This window comes from Salmo trutta, chromosome 26, assembly GCF_901001165.1.
Source record: "Salmo trutta chromosome 26, fSalTru1.1, whole genome shotgun sequence".
Lineage (NCBI taxonomy): Eukaryota > Metazoa > Chordata > Actinopteri > Salmoniformes > Salmonidae > Salmo > Salmo trutta.
Genome location: NC_042982.1, coordinates 32,574,971 through 32,587,241, shown reverse-complemented (window position 1 = coordinate 32,587,241; position 12,271 = coordinate 32,574,971).

The window sequence follows — 12,271 nt, the reverse complement described above, 5'->3', positions numbered from 1 at the left end:
CTGCGTTTGACTTCCATGCCACCAGTTACGCAACCCGGACAATCTTAAATAAGCATGCCCCATTCAAAAAAAATTGAACCAGGAACAGATATAGCCCTTTGTTCTCTCCAGACCTGTCTGCCCTTGACCAGCACAAAAACATCCTGTGGCATTCTGCATTAGCATTGAATAGCCCCGTGATATGCAACTTTTCAGGGAAGTTAGGAACAAATATACACAGGCAGTTAGGAAAGCTAAGGCTAGCTTTTTCAAGCAGAAAATAGCATCCTGTAGCACAAACTCAAAAAAGTTCTGAGACACTGTAAAGTCCATGGAGAATAAGAGCACCTCTTCCCAGCTGCCCACTGCACTGAGGCTAGGAAACACTGTCACCACCGATACATTTTTCTACGGCTGGCCATGCTTTCCACCTGGCTACCCCTACCCCGATCAACAGCCCTCCACCCCCCACAGAAACTCGCCCAAACCTCCCCCATTTCTCCTTCGCCAAAATTATATTTCTGATGTTCTGAAAGAGCTGCAAAATCTGGACCCCTACAAATCAGCCGGGCTAGACATTCTGGACCCTCTCTTTCTAAAATGATCTGCCGAAATTGTTGCAACCCCTATTACTAGCCTGTTCAACCTCTCTTTCGTTTCGTCTGAGATTCCCAAATATTGGAAAGCTGCCACGTTCATCCCCCTCTTCAAATGGGGTGACACTCTAGACCCAAACTGCTACAGACCTATATCTATCCTACCCTGTCTTTCTAAGGTCTTAGAAAGCCAATTTAACAAACAGATTACGGACCATTTCGAATCCCACCGTACCTTCTCCACTATGCAATCTGGGTTCAGAGCTGGTCATGGGTGCACCTCTGCCACGCTCAAGGTCCTAAACGATATCATAACCGCCATCGATAAGAGACATTACTGTGTAGCTGTATTCATCGACCTGGCTAAGGCTTTCGACTCTGTCCATCACAACATTCTTATTGGCAGACTGTGAAAATAATTTTCTATCCTAATGATAACAACTAACAATCAATACGCCTTGACTAATTCCCAAGGTTTGTAAGACACTGGGTTAATAATTAGGCAAGGACTCAGCTTTCTGCAAAAGTTTCATACGGTTTATTCAGAGAACGTTCTCCAGTTCATACACAAAACATCTATTATATACCAGGCTCCTCATTTACGCACACACATTACACACTAACACTAAGGAGAGTTAATTGTTCTTCCCCAGAACTCTCAACACCGTAAATTCTTACCCAGCTGACAGTTTCAGTGCTCTGAGATTAGGGAAACCTGGAGGGTTCAAGCTAGGTCAGGTCACCCACAGTTTAACAGTTCTTGATGTACTTAAACACACAGACCTCCATTCCTCTCCTATCCTATTCAACCTCATGAGACTTATGCTTAATTAGTTACTTATGCTACAGGTTATATATATATCCATGCTACATAACTACTAATTAATAATGGATTATTGATTCATTTACCTTTATTAGATAATTCTCTATCACAGACTCAACAGCCTTGGTTCTCAAATGATTGCCTTTGCCTGGTTCACAAACTACTTCTCTGATAGAGTTTTAGTGTGTCAATCGGAGGGCCTGTTGTCCGGACCTCTGGCAGTCTCTATAGGGGTGCCACATGTTTCAATTCTCAGGCCGACTCTCTTCTCTCTATCTATTAATGATGTCGCTCTTGCTGCTGGTGATTCTTTGATCCACCTCTACGCAGACGACACCATTCTGTATACTTCTGGCCCTTCTTTGGACACTGTGTTAACTAACCTCCAGACGAGCTTCAATGCCATACAACTCTCCTTCCATGGCCTCCAACTGCTCTTAAATGCAAGGAAAACTAAATGCATGCTCTTCAACCGATCGCTGCCTGCACCTGCCCCGCCCATACCAGCATCACTACTCTGGACGGTTCTGACTTAGAATATGTGGACAACTACAAATACCTAGGTGTCTGGTAGACTGTAAACTCTCCTTCCAGACTCACATTAAACATCTCCCATCCAAATTAAATCTTGAATCGGCTTCCTATATCACAACAAAGCATCCTTCACTCATGCTGCCAAACATACCCTCGTAAAAGTGACCATCCTACCGATCCCCGACTTTGGCGATGTCATTTACAAAATAGCCTCCAACACTCTACTCAACAAATTGAATGCAGTCTATCACAGTGCCATCCGTTTTGTCACCAAAGCCCCATATTTTACCCACCACTGCGACCTGTTATGCTCCTCGTTGGCTGGCCCCGTCGCTTCATACTCGCACCAAACCCATTGGCTCCAGGTCATCTACAAGTCTCTGCTAGGTAAAGCCCCACCTTATCTCGCTCACTGGTCACCATAGCAGCACCCACCTGTAGCATGCGCTCCAGCAGGTATATCTCACTGTCTACCCCCAAAGCCAACCCTGCTTTGGCCGCCTTTCCTTCCAGTTCTCTGCTGCCAATGACTGGAACAAACTGCAAAATCACTAAAGCTGGAGACCTCTATCTCCTCACTAGCTTTAAGCACCAGCTGTCAGAGCAGCTCACAGATCACCTGCACCTGTACATAGCTCATCTGTAAATAGCCCATCCAACTACCTCTCCCATGCTGTATTTAGTTATTTATCTTGCTCCTTTACACCCAGTATCTCTACTTGCACCTTCATCTTCTGCACATTCTACCATTCCAGTGTTTAATTGCTATATTGTAATTACTTCGCCACCCGTGGCCTATTATTGCCTTACCTCCCTTATCTTACCTCATTTGCACATGCTGTATATAGACTTTTTCTACTGTATTATTGATTGTATGTTTGTTTATTCCATGTGTAACTCTGTGTTGTTGTATGTGTCCAAACTACTTTGCTTTATCTTGGCCAGGTCGCAGTTGCAAACGAGAACTTGTTCTCATCTAGCCTACCTGGTTAAATAAAGGGTGAAATAAAAAATAAAAACAATTAACCCTGACCTTTCTTGCCTTCTTGATGCAAGGTCATCAATTACATTATCATAAGAAATCTGCCCAGCAATTGCATGGTTAATACTGATGACAGCAAGGCCACTAAGGTGTTCCTGTGACATGGTGAAACCTCAGGTAGGATTTGATGAGCTTCAGCTTTGAAAAGCTCCTTTCTGCTTCAGATACGGTCACTGGAAGAGGTAAGACAAATTCTGAGAGCAGTCCACAAATTTGGATACATTTCTGAGAGCTCCCTTTCGTGTATACATATCAGCAGCTCAAGCAGGGTCATGGTCTTCGATGGCAAGTCAGGCAAGTTCTTCAGTTCCTGTGCAAGATCTCTGCCATCCAAGTCTGAGTGTCTTTATACTGCAGTGTCATACTAAGGGCCTCACATTGTTCTGTCAGCTCCTCATTTGAGAGACTTAGGAAGGTTGACAGCACTCCAAACTTCTCTCCCACATTTTCCAATGTGGAAAATATTTCCTGAAGGGCTGAGGTTGCAGCATCAACAACCACATTGAAAAATGTAACCTCCAGCTTCTTCAGGGCATCACTCAAAGGCTCATCAAATGATTTATATGAAAGCGCGTTTCTTTGTGGACCTCAGCCTTTTTGTTGTAGAACGGCCTCTAGATTCATACTCTCGCAAATATCCTTGGCTGATGTTTGTGTAGTTATAATGCCTGTTGCCCTGTAGTTGCTGAGACCTTTCTCTGTCTTTCTGGGAGGACTGACTGCAACATCCACATGCATACTGGGAGACTGCATCAGCTTGCTCACATGTAGGGTCTGCCTCAAGATGTCATACCACACCACTGTACAGACGCTGAGAGCGGTATGATCCCATCTCCTCTGACAAGGACTGGGCACTCAATCTTTATCACAGAGTTTGGGTTTGATCCCTCACCTCAATCAGTACCTCTATCACCGCTGCTGCCTGATACCTCAGTGGCTCAACACTCTTAACTTTACTCTCCCACCTTGTCTCAGTCCACATCTTCAAGGTGATGTCCACATGTTTTTTTCAGGATGGCCCATCACTGTGTGGAGGCTGAGAACAAGGGTGTACAGTTTGTGTAAAATGCCAAAGTAACCTTTGGCATCAACAGAACTTTTGGCAGCATCAGCCACAACCAGGTTCAATGTGGGAGCCCCACATGTCACAAACAGAGCTCTTGGATTCATTTCCAGGAGTCTGGCTTGGACACCTTTGTTTTTTTGCCTCTCATGTTGGCTCCACTATCATAAGACTGTCCTCTGCAGTACTCAAAGGAATGTTAGCTCCTCTAATCTTTTGAGAACAGGGATGCCAATGTTGGCCTGTGGACTTCTCCGCCTCCAAAAACCCCATAAAAGGTTATTTATGTGGGGCTCCTCCTTCAGTGGACACAATTCCAATCCCAACTGACAACTGTTCAGTGTGGCTGATATCTGAGGTGCAATCTAGAATGATAGAGAATCATTTTTCCAGCTTGATGTCACTCACCATTATTGAAATGACCTTGCTGCTCAATAAATCAATGAGTTAATTCTGTATTTGGTGGCCCCAGGTAGCTGGTGGGTGTGACTCAAGGTCCCTTTTTGGACACGGTTAAGGTGCTCTTTCATGACTGGATCAAATTGTGCCATCAGTTCAACCTCTTTGAGAAAATGTCCATTTGATGGAGAGTACAGTGTTTCTGGTGGCCCCTTAGTGCCAGATTTCTAATTGCCAGAGATGGCACAATAGCAGTCAGACGTGTCAACACCTCTCTCCATCTTATCCTCTTAAGCCTCCATAAGTGCCATCTCTTATCCGGCATTAATTAAGCACTACAGATTACGCAATAGAAATGTAAAGTTTATTTTTGTCTGAGTCAGGTATATGCATTGTTTACCGTGAATGCAGTCTTTGCTAACCCGAGACACTTTGCCTTTAAATTTAAATCCACACTGTAAACGCTGAACTTCCACGATATGATTAAATAGAGTCCTTAATTCCTGAAATCTTCCTGTCTTTATCCTATTGGGAGGAAGTCAACCCTCCAGACTGACACTGACATTTTGCTTGAATCCTTTTACTTAATCACATTTTGATGAAAGATTAGAAGTCTAACAAATCCCTTAAAAATTGCTCAAAATAACTGAAATCTTTGGTCAATGTGTTATTGAATGTCATCGAATGACATCATGATATGGACTAGGCTCAATATTCTGATGTCAGTCCGGTGACTAGGCTCAATATTCTGATGTCAGTCCAGTGACTAGGCTCAATGTCCTGATGTCAGTCCAGTGACTAGGCTCAATGTCCTGATGTCAGTCCAGTGACTAGGCTCAATGCCCTGATGTCAGTCCAGTGACTAGGCTCAATGCCCTGATGTCAGTCCAGTGACTAGGCTCAATGTCCTGATGTCAGTCCAGTGACTAGGCTCAATGTCCTGATGACAGTCCAGTGACTAGGCTCAATGTCCTGATGTCAGTCCAGTGACTAGGCTCAATGTCCTGATGTCAGTCAGTGACTAGGCTCAATATTCTGATGTCCAGTCCAGTGACTAGGCTCAATATTCTGATGTTCAGTTCGGTGACTAGGCTCAATGCCCTGATGTCAGTCCAATGACAAGGCTCAATATTCTGATGTCAGTCCAGTGACTAGGCTCAATGTCCTGATGACAGTCCAGTGACTAGGCTCAATGTTCTGATGACAGTCCAGTGACTAGGCTCAATGCCCTGATGTCAGTCCAGTGACTAGGCTCAATGTCCTGATGTCAGTCCAGTGACTAGGCTCAATGTTCTGATGTCAGTCCGGTGACTAGGCTCAATATTCTGATGTCAGTCCAGTGACTAGGCTCAATGTCCTGATGTCAGTCCAGTGACTAGGCTCAATGTCCTGATGTCAGTCCAGTGACTAGGCTCAATGTCCTGATGTCAGTCCAGTGACTAGGCTCAATGTCCTGATGTCAGTCTAGTGACTGTTGTTGAACAGGTAGTAGAGCATGTATGTCTAATTTGGTCCTTCATCAACTGTTTCCTTTCCTTCTCTGTTAGAAACACACACTAACAATTACATCATGTGCCCACCGATACACTCTGGGAAATCAGCTGTTGAGATTAATCATTTGCATTTAGATCACATATTAAAATGTAAATTGAACGTATGAACAGAAGACAATAAACAAATATTCTGGCTTATGCAGTAACATGTCAGAATTAGACATTCATTCATCCATGTTTCTCAAATGTCAAATTTCGAAGTTGTTCCAAACGTCACATTTTTGAAGGTTAAGTTTAGGCACCATCTCCACATTTTTAAGGTTAGGGTTAAGTTTAGGCATTAACATTTAGAAATCTTAAGGATAGTCATTAACTCTGAATGGTTAGTAAGGGTTAAGGTTTGGGATAGGCTTAAAATAAAAATATAAAAAAGAATGCATATCTCTGGATTCAAACATGCAACCTTTGGGACCAGGGGCAGATAGCCACCCTGCATCCCACTGCTGTCTTGCCTCTGAAGCTAAGCAGGTTTGGTCCTGGTCAGGTTTGGTCCTGGTCTAAGCAGGTTTTGTCCTGGTTTGGTCCAGGTTTGGTCCTGGATTGGAGACCCATGTGCTGCTGGAAGTGGTGTTGGAGGGCCAGTAGGAGGCACTCTTCCCTCTGGTCTAAAAATAAATATCCCAGGGCAGTGATTGGGGACATTGCCCTGTGTAGGGTGCAGTCTTTCGGGTTTGAAACGTTAAATGGGTGTCCTGACTCTCCGTGGCCACTTAAGATCCCATGACACTTATAGTAAGAGTAGGGTGTTAACCCTGGTGTCCTGGTTAAATTCCCAATCTGGCCCTCATACCATCATGGCCACCTAATCATCCCCAGCTTCTAATTGGCTTATTCCTCTCCCCTGTAACTATTCCCCAGGTCGCTGCTGTAAATGAGAGTGTTCTCAGTCAACTTACCTGGTAAAATAAAATATGCTTATGCAAATCTGCCATCCATAATGTCTTAGCTAAACTGAAACCTTTTTGAAGGTAACAGTGCTCACAGTGGCCAGATTCCATGTTTTCCTCAGACATGGATGGGTGTTGAATAGTGACTTCTATCACGGGTGACCTTTCTGCGTATTGTTACATTTCCATTAAGTCTGGGATTTCTTCCATATAAATAACTTTCCTGTTTCTCTTTAACTTTGCAGAGGACATTTGTAGCTGAAGGTGAATGGCTCCTGAGACTTTGAATCGTCCAATGATTCAAAGTCGTCCAATGATTCTTTGAATCGTCCAATGATTCTCTGCCTCTCCTGTCTGTATTTACTGCCTGTTGGCCTGCTAGCATGGGGGGGAATTCCGAACCGAGTAGCCTTTTCCTGCAATCAAATTACCAAATTGTGCTCTAGTAGCTCATGGGTGGAATGTTCTTAATATTTTTCCTAATTTTCTAATTAATAAAGATTTATATTTTTTAAACACCAAAAATCTGGTGTTTCTATGTCAAACGGTTTTATTGTATTTCAGTCTTCTGTGATGTATATAAAGTGTAATATTGGGATGAAACTCAAAATGGAATACATTTCAATGGTACAGGTGTCCTCTTTTCTTTAAGCACATAACCATGTGTGTGAGGTTATACTTTTGATTTAGCCCACTGCAGTAAAATATTATAGTCTACCCCAACTTTCTCTGTTTCCTATTTCTATCATGTTAAATATTAGCCACTATCAATATGACCAGAAGGCCTAATAATAAAGTGATAATGCCCTCGAAGCCAGTGTTTGGAGGATATATTGGGCCAATATATCCTCCAAACACTGGCTTCGAGGGCATTATCACTTTTATACAAAGAGTTACCAACATATTGAAATAATGGTTGACATATTTTCATTAAAAACACTATTTTGATGAATTTATTCATACTATTTCATCCTTCCACAAGATATAGTCCTGACACAAATCTAGGGTTGCTACACAAGCCGGTTCGTTTACCAGAGACGTGACCCAGTCATTCAGTCTTTTTGTTCTGTATCTATGGACGCAACCCAGTCGTTGTTCTAAATGTGTTCTAATGAACACATTTAATGAGGCGCGATTTCGCCTGGCATAGAAAATGTGCTCTCTCGTCAGGTCACTGTTGTTCGAGAGCTAGCCAACAACACAGCTAACACAATCCCTTCAAACTGAAGCTGGAAACACTGCAGACTAGCTGCACTCCATTTCATTTACCTTTTTTCAATTTAAATTTCTTTGTATATATATCCATAAAATTATGCCAGCTGATTCATGATTTCGACTGGCTGAGAAACGCTGCCTGCCTGTCTGTCTCATTTCGATTCTCGAAACGTTCATTACTATGAGACAGATGGATATTTTATTTGAATATTGAAACAATGTTGCAAATGTCGACGAGACAGAGAGCAAGGGTTATACAAATCTCCGCTGTTGCAAAACTAATCTTAGTCCATGTGAGATAATGTCTAGATGCATTTATAGTGGAGATCAACTTTGTTAGTTGCCTGGATGGGCTGATGAGACAGTGGATTGCGCAGTTCAGATGGAACAGAGTAAATAGGTATTTAATGTCATAGATTTAGCCGGTGGTAACATGTGGAATAGACACTGGCTGGAATGCGGTTTTAACCAATCAGCATCCAGGATTAGACCCACTCGTTGTATAACGCATATTCAACTGTGAATTTACTGTTATTTCCCTTCAGTTGGTATAGCCGACATATCATTCCATTTAATACATTGTTTCGTTTACCTTAATTTGCTTCCTGTCTGAACACCGTCACATCTGTGTTGCTTAGGATAATTTGCATTCATTATGGATCCCCATTAGTTCCTGCCAAGGCAGCAGCTACCTTTTCTGTGGTCCAGCAAAATGAAGGCAGTTATACCATTTTTAAAACATTACAATGCATTCACAACACATGAATTGTGTGCCTCAGGCCACTACCACATATCTACAACACAAAATCCATGTGTACGTGTGTGTATTGTGTGTATGTTATCGTGTGTGTATGCATGTGTCTGTGCTTGCGTCTCTTCACAGTCCCCGCTGTTTTATAAGGTGTATTTGTATCTGTTTTTTAAATTAGATTTTACTGCTTGCATGAGTTACTTGATGTGGAATAGAGTTCCATGTAGTCATGTCTCTATGTAATACTGTGCGCCTCCCATAGTCTGAACTGGACTTTGGGATTGAAGTTATTTAAAATATGATGAAAAAAACATGACTGTTAAGAAGTCATTACAACAAAAACAAAGAACTTCAGAAACAAACTTTCAAACCAATGGAAACTTCTTGGCAGGGAAAAAAACACATTTGAATAAATGTGTTTGACACTCATATGTAGGTGTCATAACCAGCCATAAAATAATGCAATATACAGTGCATTCAGAAAGTATTCAGACCACTATACTTTTTCTACATCTTATTACGTTACAGCCTTATTCTAAAATGGATTAAATTGTTTTTTTTTACCTCATCAATATAAACACAATGCCCCATAATGTCAAAGCAAAAACAGGTTTTAGAACTTTTTGCAAATGTATGAAAAATAAAAAACTGAAATATCGAATTTACATAAGTATTCAGAACCTTTACTCAATACTTTATTGAAGCACCTTTGGAAGTGATTACAGCCTTGAGTTTTCTTGGGTATGATGCTACAGCTTGGCACACCTGTCTTGGGGAGTTTCTCCCATTCTTCTCTGCAGATCCTCTCAAGCTTTGTCAGGCTGGATGGGGAGCCTCACTGCACAGCTACTTTCAGTTCTCTCCAGAGATGTTCAATCGGGTTCAAGTCCGGGCTCTGGCTGGGCCACTCAAAGACACCAAGAGACTTGTCCCGGAGACACTCCTGCGTTGTCTTGGCTGTGTGGTTAGGGTCGTTGTCCTGTTGGAAGGTGAACCTTCGCCCCAGTCTGAGTCCTGAGCGCTCCTGAGCAGGTTTTCATCAGGGTTTTCTCTGTACATTACTCCATTCATCTTTCCCTCGATCCTGACTAGTCTCCCAGTCCCTTCCGCTGAAAAACATCCCCCACAGTTCAATCTTTGCCTTTTGGCAAACTACAAGCGGGGCGGTCATGTTTCTTTTACTGAGGAGACGCTTCCTTCTGGCCAATCTACCATAAAGGCTTTTATTGGTGGAGTGCTGCAGAGATGGTTGTCCTTCTGTAAGGTTTCTTCCATCTCACAGAGGAACTCTGGAGCTCTGTCAGAGTGACTATCGGGTTATTGGTTACCTCCCTGACCAAGGCACCCAAATGCTCAGAAGTTTCTTCCATCTCCACAGAGGAAGTGACCATCAGGTTCTTGGTCACCTTCCTGACCAAGGCCATTCTTCCCGATTTCTCAGTTTGGCCGCATGGGCAGTTCTAGGAAGAACCTTGGTGGTTCTAAACTTCTTCCATTTAAGAATGATGGAGGCCACTGTGTTCCTGGGGACCTTCAATGATGCAGAAATGTTTTGCTACCCTTCCCAGATCTGTTCCTCGACACAATCTTGTCTCTGAGCTGTACGGACAATTCCTTCGACCTCATGGCTTGATTTTTGCTCTGACATGCACTGTCAACTGTGGGACCTTATATAGACAGGTGTGTCATGTCCAATCAATTGAGTTTGCCACAGGTGGACTCCAATCAAGTTGTAGAAACATCTAATGGATGATCAATGGAAACAGGATGCACCTGAGCTCAATTTCTAGTCTCATAGCATAGGGTCTGAATACTTATGTAAATAAGATATTTCTGTTTTTGTTTGTTTATACATTTGCAAAAAATTCTAAAAACGTATTTTCGCTTTGTCATTATGGGGTATTGTGTGTAGATTGATGTGAGAAAAAATATTTAATCAATTTAGAAAATAAGGCTGTAACTTTACGAATGCCCTGTTTGTCAAAACTGGTGTAAATATATGGGTCATGACAGTGTTATGACCAATATTATGAAAGGTTATGACAAGTTATGTCAGCTGTTATGGCATATTATGACATGGTTATGACGCTGGGTGTCAAGTAAAGTGTTACCAATGAATCAAACAACCGTTTTCTTTCGTGCGTAAAGACTCTGCTAACCTTTTTTTATGATTAATAAATCATTACCTAAACCTAAATAATCTACAAGATCAGAGTATTTTTAAATCTACCAATTGGTGCTGAAACGGATTTCAATATGTATATATTGAGATGTCTTCCTGATCCCTAATATTCTGAACCAGTTATCTCAATATATTTTAGTCAGTCTGTCAACAAAATTCGAACTAAAAGGTACACTGTATTTAAAAAGATGGTTTAAGATAAATGTACTGAAACTCCTATTGAATGAAAACCACGAGAAAATCTATTGGCCAGCAAGTGGGAGCGTTTTCAGCTGTTTAATTAAATGTATTCAGAGCGTGCAAGTTAGCCACACCTGCAGAGCGGGTTATGCAACTGATTAAGGTAAGTCTGATTACCAAATGCTGATAAGTGTGTAGAAAAGGCGTAAATTCCTCTTAGTGAATAATAATATGTTATTGTGCTGCTGTAAACATACAGTGAAGATTTACCACACCAAATAGAAACCTGTATTTATTCCAAATCTCAGAAAACTTGAAGACCACATTATTCTCTGCTGCTCATAGTTTTAGTGTGTGTAGTCTGTGTGTGTGTGTGTGGCATTTGTGTCTGCCTGACCTTTTCTATGGTAACTGACAAAAAGTAGTTGGCAGGGAGGACATGTTAGGTCTCAATTATGGACTGGAAACATACCAGAGGACTGTGAACGTACTGTGCCGCTGCTAGAGAAGCAGGGTGAAAACAGAAGGCAAAGCCAAAGCAGCACCAGACAGAGCAGTGATAGCAGCTCAATTATTCATAACTGAACTGTGAGAAGAAGCATCACTGGGGTTTTACGTCCCAATTAGACTGGTTAGTGACATAGAGAAAACAGGAAGTGAGCAGTCACATCACAAAGACAATAGAAAGTAAAGTCATAACCCATAGAGATGGAAAGAGGTATTAACTCTGTATCTATGCCATTACGGCGTCTGTGAAGCATGAGCAGCGCCGTAGCGCTATTGAGGCTATATAGTCATTTTTCTTCTTCTGTTGTGTCTGAAAAAAGTGAAAGCTAATATTTGTGATTTACCGCCACCAGCAGTGCTAAAGCCATTTTGAAGACGAAGACAATGATATGATCATTGACTGATTGCTCTCAACCAATAGGAATCCCCATCCAGTTGACTATTTTAAAATGGTGGAAGCACTCAATGACAATGTCCATGCAAAAACAGGTTATAGCCAAGTTGAGTCCTCTAACTATGTCTATGCCCAAACCCTAGCTGCATGTACACAACCCAGTTCA